This window comes from Rattus norvegicus, chromosome 4 (genome assembly GCF_021556685.1).
Source record: "Rattus norvegicus strain SHRSP/BbbUtx chromosome 4, alternate assembly SHRSP_T2T, whole genome shotgun sequence".
Lineage (NCBI taxonomy): Eukaryota > Metazoa > Chordata > Mammalia > Rodentia > Muridae > Rattus > Rattus norvegicus.
In genome coordinates, this window is record NC_141537.1 from 28,411,897 (window position 1) to 28,423,733 (window position 11,837).

General features: G+C 37.9%; 1 long non-coding RNA gene across 1 annotated transcript in view; it reads right to left on the bottom strand.

The window, feature by feature from the left end:
- The window catches only part of LOC147994721 (uncharacterized), a 56,943-nt gene extending 52,312 nt beyond the window's left edge, over positions 1 to 4,631 (bottom strand). Inside the window, exon 1 of the long non-coding RNA XR_015685929.1 lies at positions 4,274 to 4,631. This is a non-coding gene — a long non-coding RNA (uncharacterized LOC147994721). The remainder of the gene's footprint in view (positions 1 to 4,273) is intronic.
- Between the last annotated feature and the right edge of the window lie 7,206 nt (positions 4,632 to 11,837).

Genomic DNA, 11,837 nt, shown 5'->3' on the forward strand with positions numbered 1-11,837 from the left:
ACACTAGAGAAAAAATATTTCCAAATATGAAGAAAAGTAAGAACTTTCCAAATAAGGTTAGAGCTACTCTGAAAATAAGGAAAACAGTCTTCAACAAAGTTTAAAAAAAGATTTTATGGTTTAATTCAAGGAACTAAAAAGGATATCAAAGGAAATACTCAATGGAGTGAAAAGACAGTATTTAGAATGGGAGAAAATCTTTGCCAGATAATGATCTAGAATACATAACAAATTTGGTAAAGTAAATAATAGGAAAACAAAGAATACATTTTTTTAAAAGGAGCTGAACACATAGTTCTTCAAAAAGAGAAATACAAAAGGCTAGGAAACCATGTTAAAAGTGTTTAAATTCAAATCATAGCTATGTAATATTGCATCTCACCCAATTAAAATGGCTAGTGGACACACACACACACACACACACACACACACACACACACACAGGCACGCACGTGAAATGGAAAGTGTTTTAGAAGATTTGTGGGAGGGAATACCTTTATTTACTGCTTCTTGGGAATTAAAGCATTGTAACCACGGTGGCTCTTTTTCTGAAAAGTAGAATAACTTTTGACTCCTTGGCATATCCCCAAAAGACAGTACATCCTAACAGATTGATGCTTGCATACCTGCTCTTTGGCTATAACAAAGTATTAACAGAAGCAACTTGATTGAAAGTTACACTTCATCATTAAGAGATGTTAAGCAAAACGTTAAAGTAAGAACCTAAAGGCAGAACTGAACGAGAGACCATGGAAGAATAGTGCTTGAGGTTTGCTTTCCCCACAGCTTGCTCATTTTGCTTTGTCATACAACTCAGGAACACCCATCCCAGAGTGTCAGCACCAAGAGTGGGGCTAGGCTCTCCCATATAAAACATAAGCAATAAAATGTCCACAGACCAATGGAAGCAATACCTCAATTGACTTTGCTTCTTCCCAGGTGTCTCAATTGTGTGTCAGGTTGACAACCTAACCTGGACAACATCCATGTTTGTTACTTCCCTAGTCACAGAAACAATGGAATGGAATCAACCAATATTCCAATATGTCTATCACGTGTGTGTGTGTGTGTGTGTGTGTGTGTGTGCGCGCGCGCGTGTGTGTGCGCACGTGTGCGTATGTGTGTGTGTGCATGCATGCATGTGTGTGTGTGTGTGTGTGTGTGTGTGTGTGTGCGTGTGTGTCTGTAGGCACATGCTTTACATATACACAGTAGAGTTTTACTTAGCCATAAAAAATGGCACCATAAAAATCTCAGGAATAGTGGATAAAACTAGTAAACATATTTTTTTAATTAACCAAGTTTCAGAAAGACAAACATGCTTTCTCTTACACATACATCATAACTTCCACATATTTTTATCTCTGTAGGAATAAATGTATATGAAACCAGGTAACTAGAAAGGGACCAAGTGAGGGCATAAAAAGAGTTTTTTGTTTTTGTTTTTGTTTTGTTTTGTTTTGTTTTTGCTTCCGTATGGTTTTGAATTTTTATTTTTCTCTCACACAATTCATCAATACTATAGCATCCCCTCTTTACTCTTCCAAGTTTTTCCCTTACCTCTACTCTCCTCCAAATCTGTTGCTCCTGTGTTTCCCCTAAGAAAAGAGCAGGCTTCGCAGGGATACAAAACGAACATGCCATATCTAATTACAATGAGACTAGGGATAAGACATTATATGAAAGCTGGGGGCTAGGCAATCCAGTAGATAGAAGAGAGTCCTAAGAATAGACTTAAGTGTCAAAGACATTCCTACTCACACTGTTAGGAATCCCACAAAAACACCAAGAAAACAGCCAAAAAATATAAACATAGGACCTAGCACAAACTCATACAGGCTTCTTGAATACCATTTCATTTTCTGTGAGTCCCTTAGGAGCCCTGCTTAGTTGATTCCATGTATTTCTAGTGTCCTCAAAATCTCTGATTCCTAGAGTTCTTCTCTCCATCTTCAGGGGTTTCCTGAGCTATTAGGGGAGGGACTCAAAGGAGATCCCCAATTTTGACTCACTCTCTGTCAAATATTTGCTATGCATTTCTTGCTGCATTCTCACAAGCTGCCAGAGGATGATACCTTGGCTAAGCACCAATATAAGAGTACAGAAGAATGTGGGTAGGAATCATTTCACTGTATATTTTTAATTCCATATCTCTGTGATACCCAGTCTATGGTCCCTGATCATCCAGGCAGCGTACCAAAAGCAATCTGCAGAATCAATCCAATCCCCATCAAAACTCCAACACGATGATTTGTGGATATTAACAGAACAAATATCAACTCCATTTAGGAAAACAAAGTATCCAGGATAGCTAAAACAAACATAGAACATAAAAGAATTTCCAGAGGTATCATCATCCCTGATTTTAAGTAGTATTATAGAACAATAGTAATAAAAACTGCATGGTATTGGCATTAAAACAGGTTGGTGAATGGAATTGAATCAAAGACATAAGTCCACACACAAATATATAATTGATTTTTGATGAAGTAACAAAATTTATACAGTAGAAAAAGAGAAAGTGTTTTCAATAAAAGGCTGATCTACTTGGGTGTCAGTGTATAGGAGAACACAAATAGATCCAGGTTTATCACCCAGCAGAAGTTTAAGCAGATTAAAGATATCAACATAAACCCAGATACACTTAATCTGATTCAAGAGAAAGTGGGGAACAGCCTTGAATGCTTTGACATAAGAGACAAACATTCTCAGCAGAACACCAAGAGCTTCTATAAGGTAATGGATACTGAGTATAGGACAAAATTGCAAACTACAGATTGGAAAAGATTTTGAAGCAACTCCACATCCAACAGAGGGCTAATATTCAAAATATATAAATAACTCAAGAAACTACACATCATCAAACAAAACCATCCAATTAAAATGGGGTAGAGATCTAAACAGAGAATTCTCAAAAGAGGAATATCGAATGTCTGAGAAACACTTAAAAATGTTCATCTTTACCTATCAGGGTAATGCAAATCAAAACTACATTGAGATTCCATCTTATATCTGTCAGAATGTCTAAGATAAAAGACAGAAGTGGTATCTCTTGCTAGTGAAAATATGCAGCAAAGGGGACATTCCTCCGTTGCTGGTGGGAGTGCAAATTTTTACAACCACTGAATATTCCATCCTACTATAAGAACATTTGCTCAACTATGCTCACTGAGACTTTATTCGTAATAGCCAGTAACTGAAATCAACCTAGATATCCCTCAGTTAAAGAATGGATAAAGAAAATGGGATACATTTCAACAATGAAATATTATTTATAGGTTAAAACTGACATCATGAAATTTGCAGCAAAATGGATGGAACTAGAAAAAAATATCATCCTGAATAAGGTAGCACAGACCAGGAAAGACAAATATGGTAAGTACTCACTTATAAGTGGATATTAGATGTTAAATAAATTATAATCATGCTACAGTCCACAGATCCAGAGAAGCTAAGTAACAAGGAAGGTTCTAAGAAGGACAGAAGATCTATATATGAAGGTGAAATAATAGATTTTGCAAGTACCAGGGAGGGATGGAAACAAGAGGGGTTAAGTTTGTGGGTCATAGAGGAGGAGAGCACAGGAAGAGATGATTGGAGTGGGAGGGCATTTGTGGGCTATGTGACTACCTAGCACAGTGGAAACTCATAGGAATCTATGAAAGTGACCCTAGTGCAGATTCATTGTAACGAAGGATACAGAGCCTGAACCATTCACGTTCTGTAAACAGGAAAGTCTTTCAGTCGTAGGGCTGAGACACCAACCCAGCCACACATATTTTGGTCTGTAATCTGCCCTGCCTGAAAGAGTGCTAAGATAAGTGGCATAGAATTTGTGGGAGTGGCCAACGAATGACTGGTCTAATTTGAGACCCCATGCATGGAAAAAGATGTTTTAAGATGGGAGATTAACAGAAGACATGTGATATGAAAATGGAAGTGATATTATGTGGGTAAAAAGATTTGGACAGCCTGCCCGCAGCAGCTTGCTGCTCCCAAACCCCGTGGGAGAGAGACCTCACCGCCTGGACAGGTGGGCACTCCTGAGACTGCAGAGCGGAAGAGACCGCCAACACTGCCCACCCCTGCCCACATCCTTGGCCCAAGAGGAAACTGTATATGGCCTCTGGGTTCCCATGGATAAGGTCACAGCAGCAGCAGGTCCCCTGCATCTGAGACACCACTGGAACCTGAAGGGACCGACCAGATAAACAGTTCTCTGCACCCAAATCTCGTGGGAGGGAGAGCTAAACCTTCAGAGGGGCAGACACACCTGGGAAACCAGAAGAGATTGCACTCTGCCCACATTGCTGATTCCAGAGGAAAACACCAAACGCCATCTGGAACCCTGGTGCACGGAAGCTCCTGGAAAGGGCTGCGCAGATCTTCCTGGTTGCTGCCCCCATGGAGAGCTCATAAGCAACACCCCATGAGCAAACATGAGCTACGGGACCACAGGTAAGACAAACCTTCCTACTCCAAGCAACCTGCCTAGTGAACTCAAGACACAGGCCCAGGAACAGTTGAAGACCTGTAGAGAGGAAAAACTACATACTGAAAGCAGAACACTCTGTTCCCATAACTGGCTGAAAGAAAACAAATGGGATCTCATGAAACTGCAAAGCTTCTGTAAGGCAAAGGACACTGTGGTTAGGACAAAACGGCAAACCAACAGATTGGGAAAAGATCCTACAACAGATAGAGGCCTTATATCCAAAATATACAAAGAACTCAAGAAGTTAGACCACAGGGAAACAAATAACCCTATTAAAAAATGGGGTTCAGAGCTAAACAAAGAATTCACAGCTGAGGAATGCCGAATGGCTGAGAAACACCTAAAGAAATGTTCAACATCTTTAGTCATAAGGGAAATGCAAATCAAAACAACCCTGAGATTTCACCTCACACCAGTGAGAATGGCTAAGATCAAAAACTCAGGTGATAGCAGATGCTGGCGAGGATGCGGAGAAAGAGGATACTGCCTCAGAATGAAAGGCTGGAAAACAACTTTCCAAGCAAATGGTCGGAAGAAGCAAGCTGGAGTAGCCATTCTAATATCAAATAAAATCAATTTTCAACTAAAAGTCATCAAAAAAGATAAGGAAGGACACTTCATATTTATCAAAGGAAAAATCCACCAAGATGAACTCTCAATCCTAAATATCTATGCCCCAAATACAAGGGCAACTACATACGTAAAAGAAACCTTACTAAAGCTGAAAACACACATTGCACCTCACACAATAATAGTAGGAGATTTCAACACCCCACTCTCATCAATGGACAGATCATGGAAACAGAAATTAAACAGAGACGTAGACAGACTAAGAGAAGTCATGAGCCAAATGGACTTAACAGATATTTATAGAACATTCTATCCTAAAGCAAAAGAATATACCTTCTTCTCAGCTCCTCATGGTACTTTCTCCAAAATTGACCATATAATTGGTCAAAAAACAGGCCTCAACAGGTACAGAAAAATAGAAATAATCCCATGCATGCTATCAGACCACCACGGCCTAAAGCTGGTCTTCAATAACAATAAGGGAAGAATGCCCACATATACATGGAAATTGAACAATGCTCTACTCAACGATAACCTGGTCAAGGAAGAAAGAAACAAATTAAAGACTTTTTAGAATTTAATGAAAATGAAGGTACAACATACCCAAACTTATGGGACACAATGAAAGCTGTGCTAAGAGGAAAACTCATAGCGCTGAGTGCCTGCAGAAAGAAACAGGAAAGAGCATATGTCAGCAGCTTGACAGCACACCTAAAAGCTCTAGAACAAAAAGAAGCAAATACACCCAGGAGGAGAAGAAGGCAGGAAATAATCAAACTCAGAGCTGAAATCAACCAAGTAGAAACAAAAAGGACTATAGAAAGAATCAACAGAACCAAAAGTTGGTTCTTTGAGAAAATCAACAAGATAGATAAACCCTAGCCAGACTAATGAGAGGACGAAGAGAGTGTGTCCAAATTAACAAAATCAGAAATGAAAAGGGAGACAGAACTACAGATTCAGAGGAAATTCAAAAAATAATCAGATCTTACTATAAAAGCCTATATTCAACAAAACTTGAAAATCTGCAGGAAATGGACAATTTCCTAGACAGATACAAGGTACTGAAGTTAAATCAGCAACAGATAAACCAGTTAAACAACCCCATAACTCCTAAGGAAATAGAAGCAGTCATTAGAGGTCTCCCAACCAAAAAGAGCCCAGGTCCAGACGGGTTTAGTGGAGAATTCTATCAGACCTTCATAGAAGACCTCATACCAATATTATCCAAACTATTCCACGAAATTGAAACAGATGGAGCACTATCGAATTCTTTCTATGAAGCCACAATTACTCTTATACCTAAACCACACAAAGACCCAACAAAGAAAGAGAACTTCAGACCAATTTCCCTTATGAATATCGACGCAAAAATACTCAATAAAATTCTGGCAAACCCGGATATAGATCGCTCCTGAGAGACACAGCCAGAATACAGCAAACACAGAGGCGAATGCCAGCAGCAAACCACTGAACTGAGAATAGGACCCCCGTTGAAGGAATCAGAGAAAGAACTGGAAGAGATTTAAGGGGCTCGAGACCCCATATGTACAACAATACCAAGCAACCAGAGCTTCCAGGGACTAAGCCACTACCTAAAGACTATACATGGACTGACCTTGGACTCTGACCTCATAGGTAGCAATGAATATCCTAGTAAGAGCACCAGTGGAAGGGGAAGCCATGGGTCCTGCTAAGACTGAACCTCCAGGGAACTAGACTGTTGGGAGAAGGGCGGCAATGGGGGGAGGGTGGGGAACACCCATAAGGAAGGGGAGGGGGAGGGGAATGTTAGCCCAGAAACCGGGAAAGGGAATAACACTCGAAATGTATATAAGAAATACTCATGTTAATAAAAAAAATTCTGGCAAACCGAATCCAAGAGCACATCAAAACAATCATCCACCATGATCAAGTAGGCTTCATCCCAGGCATGCAGGGATGGTTTAATATACGGAAAACCATCAACATGATCCATTATATAAACAAACTGAAAGAACAAAACCACATGATCATTTCGTTAGATGCTGAGAAAGCATTTGACAAAATTCAACACCCCTTCATGATAAAAGTCCTGGAAAGAATAGGAATTCAAGGCCCATACCTAAACATAGTAAAAGCCATATACAGCAAACCAGTCGCTAACATTAAACTAAATGGAGAGAAACTTGAAGCAATCCCACTAAAATCAGGGAATAGACAAGGGTGCCCACTCTCTCCCTACTTATTCAATATAGTTCTTGAAGTTCTAGCCAGAGCAATCAGACAACAAAAGCAGGTCAAGGGGATATAGAACAGAAAAGAAGAAGTCAAAATATCACTATTTGCAGATGATATGATAGTATATTTATGTGATCCCAAAAATTCCACCAGAGAACTACTAAAGATGATAAACAACTTCAGCAAAGTGGCTGGGTATAAAATTAACTCAAATAAATCAGTAGCCTTCCTCTACACAAAAGAGAAACATGCCGAGAAAGAAATTAGGGAAACAACACCCTTCATAATAGACCCAAATAATATAAAGTACCTCGGTGTGACTTTAACCAAGCAAGTAAAAGATCTGTACAATAAGAACTTCAAGACACTGAAGAAAGAAATTGAAGAAGACCTCAGAAGATGGAAAGGTCTCCCATGCTCATGGATTGGCAAGATTAATGTAGTAAAAATGGACATTTTACCAGAAGCAATCTGCAGATTCAATGCAATCCCCATCAAAATACCAATCCATTTCTTCAAAGAGTTAGACAGAACAATTTGCAAATTCATCTGGAATAACAAAAAACCCAGGATAGCTAAAACTATCCTCAACAATAAAAGGACTTCAGTGGGAATCACTATCCCTGAACTCAAGCAGTATTACAGAGCAATAGTGATAAAAACTGCATGGTATTGGTACAGAGACAGACAGATAGACCAATGGAGCAGAATTGAAGACCCAGAAATGAACCCACACACCTATGGGCACTTGATTTTTGACAAAGGAGCCAAAATCATCAAATGGAAAAAAGATAGCATTTTCAGCAAATGGTGCTGGTTCAACTGGAGGTCAACATGTAGAAGAATGCAGAACGATCAATGCTTATCACCCTGTACAAAGCTTAAGTCCAAGTGGATGAAGGACCTCCACATTAAACCAGATACACTCAAACTAATAGAAGAATAACTAGGCAGCATCTCAAACACATGGGCACTGGAGAAAATTTCCTGAACAAAACACCAATGACTTATGCTCTAAGATCAAGAATCGACAAATGATACTCATAAAACTGCAAAGCTTCTGTAAGCCAAAGGACACTGTGGTTAGGACAAAATGGCAACCAACAGATTGGGAAAAGATCTTTACCAATCCTACAACAGATAGAGGCCTTATATCCAAAATATACAAAGAACTCAAGAAGTTAGACCACAGGGAAACAAATAACCCTATTAAAAAATGGGGTTCAGAGCTAAACAAAGAATTCACAGCTGAGGAATGCCGAATGGCTGAGAAACACCTAAAGAAATGTTCAACATCATTAGTCATAAGGGAAATGTAGTATTTCCTTTCCTTAAAAATAATTACAAAAAATTAAAAACGCTATCTAAGGAATTAAGTCAGAATTCATAGAGAACTTTTTCTATTCAAGAATAATGTGAACACCATTTTAAGATCAAAATTCTTACTTCAGAACTGGAGGAATAGCTCAGCATAAGACACTGTCTGTTCTTGAAAAGGACCCAGGGATAGGGTCCAGCACATACATGGTAGCTCAAAACCATAAGTAACTCCAGTTCCAAAGGATCAGATACCCTCTTCTGGCTTCCAGAAATACCGGGAACACAAAACATTGATACACATAAAATAAAGTAAAATAAAAGTTAATGAAAATAAAATCTTTTTAAAAAACCCTTAACCCTATTATTTAAGCTCTCAATAAATTTTAAATGACAAATCCAATTATTTGATATCCCTCTTGTTAAGATTAAGGCAAACATTGATATGTCAGCAATATTTATAAAATATGATGTTTTTTCAGCTCAAAATACAAATAACCAGTACCCTATATATGTAGGATTAAAACACTATCACTGAAGATTGAGGAATGACAGCATTTCAATTTCATATACCCGTGCATAAAACTCACTCAAAATATTGAGATAAATGTGTCTTTATTTAGAAATCATTGTAAGCATGAATGTAAACTTTTGGATGGCAGAGACATTCCAAGTGCAGCAATTTTGCTGATAACTTTATCTTTAAAAATACAGCCATACCATGCAAACACAAAAATGTTCATGGATTTTTATTTTATAACCCTCCAGCATCTGTCTCAATGCATTCCCCATAATAATCAGCACAAACTCTATTAAAGAAAGTCTATGTTTTGCAGCAAACATAAATCTGTGATTGTGTGATTTAACGGGCTTGTCCTTTCTTGCAGTGTTTATAAAACCAAAGTCGTTGGTTTGTTATCCTGCTGTGGGTACCTGCCTTTCATCCCCAGTACTTCTTTACAAGGTCTCCTTGCACCTGTCAGTTTAGATGTCTGATAATCTCTTGCAGAGCTTATACTGAGCTAAATTTAAATACCACACTTTACGGTGCTGAAATGACAGCACCTTTCTTACAGACTTGAAGCTAGTGGTGCCAAGAGAGTTTTTATAGTAAATAATAGTTTGATTCAAACTCAGACTATCAGAAAATGGGATTAGGCAGATTTCTCTCTTTCAATACCATGAATATGAAAGAACAAGGACTACTCTACGTTTAAAATACATAAGAAAGGATAATATATTTCCTGAACTCAATTCACCCCATCATTTATCCTAAATGGTGCAAAAACTAAAATGCCTTCTAGCTTCTTAATTTAACGTCACCTAAAAAAGTAAAATAGAAGAAAATGACATTCTTACAAAGGAATATGGATTCAACTGTGCACACCAGTGTGTGTAACCAAGAAACCATGAAAAACTGCAAGGGATTGTTGGTGTAGTTGACACATACAGTCTTTTATTGCCTTAAGAAGGTTGATGAGGTCAAATTCTGAGTTATCATTTAAAAAACTCTACTTAAGATTTCACAATATCACTGACCATGATTAATTTTACAATAAATAGAGAATTTTATTTTCATGGATGAATAGCTTTGATGTCGTCTTTCTTCCAAAGTGTGAAAAGTTTGGTTTCCATATGACAGTATTGAGTGACTTTCAAGGACTCCATCTCAAAGTAGGTCCCTGGATTTACATGACACTTGTTCTTATGGTACCCTGAGTTACAAATCAGTATTGCTAGCTTTATTGGTTATTTAATGGATATTTGATTGATAGTTTTTAATCCAGATTTTGAGCATGAAGTTTAAAATTTTTGAATGGGAGAACATTACTTTTATTCCAATTTATTTATAATAAGCACTTTTTATCAATAGTATATCTAAAATAACACAATGAAACTATTAAAATGGTTTCTATAGCAATGTTATAACCCTGAGTGGTTATTACTTCCAAGAATAAAATTAGATATAAAAGGACCACTTTCTGAGATGGGGAGGGGCCTCATTTGGTTTAGCAAACAAGAGAATCTAAGTTCACCCCAGGCACCCAAGTAAAATGTTGGACTTGATGGTGTCATCCCAGTCATCCCAGTGCTGAATAGACAGAGACAAAGGAATTTCATAGTCATGATATCAAGCCAGTCTAGTGAATTGGTGAGTTTCAGTTATAATGAGAGATCCTGTCTTGAAAAATAAGATAAAAACTGTAGAGAAGACACCCTACATCTACCTCTGCCTCTACACATTTGCAAATGCCCACCACTACTCAAGTACCTGTATGGACACACCCACAGGAGCATGCATATGCACGCACACGCGCACACACACACACACAGACGCACGCAAGCACGCACGCACGCACACACACACACACACACACACACACACACACAGAGAGAGAGAGAGAGAGAGAGAGAGAGAGAGAGAGAGAGCAAGTTATCTCCCCACTCTATATATTGTCTTTGTTTCTTGAGGACCCACAAGAACCAAGTATTTTGGCATCTTGCAGTACTGTGAAATCTGATTGCTCAGTTGGAATGTGAAAATACTGCCAGTTTAACAAACTGCTAATCTACTTCTGGCGAGGAAAGAAAAGAATGAAGAATAGAGGTGAAGTAAGAGGGAAAGGAAGGAAGGAAGAAGTTTTCTGGAAGTTAAATGAACAGGGAGATCATTAATTATTGATGTTTTAAAAATGACAATAATCTCTGACTTCTGTTTCAATTTCAATGACTAATAACTGTTTTATATAAAGCATTCTACATTTTTATCAAATAATTGAATAAAAGGTTTATCCAGGGTTCTTTGTTGCATAAATTTCCTACATTAACAAGTCACAAAGTCTAAAAAAGTTAATCTTTCAAGTCAGATGGTTAACAACATAGTGAGCTAGAGAAACAGATATTATATTATAAAATTTAATACTGTGTACTAAACATAATGGCTATCACATTGTCCCTGACCTCACACTGAAGCAAAGCTTCCTAAAAATAAAGGTTTCAAGCTCTACATGCACCATGATAATGCTCATCTTCCTCTAAGAGGAGCAACCTAAGTCAGTAACAGTTGTGAAGAATTTAAACAGACTTAAAAATTAGTGACTGGCAAAAAAACAAAAACAAACAAACAAACAAACAAAAAACAGCAAAGAGCCCTAGATATAAAAATATAATACTAATTTCACCAAGTCAAAAGAAATGCTAAAGCTGAAGTCAATAGTTAATACTTTTATTTACA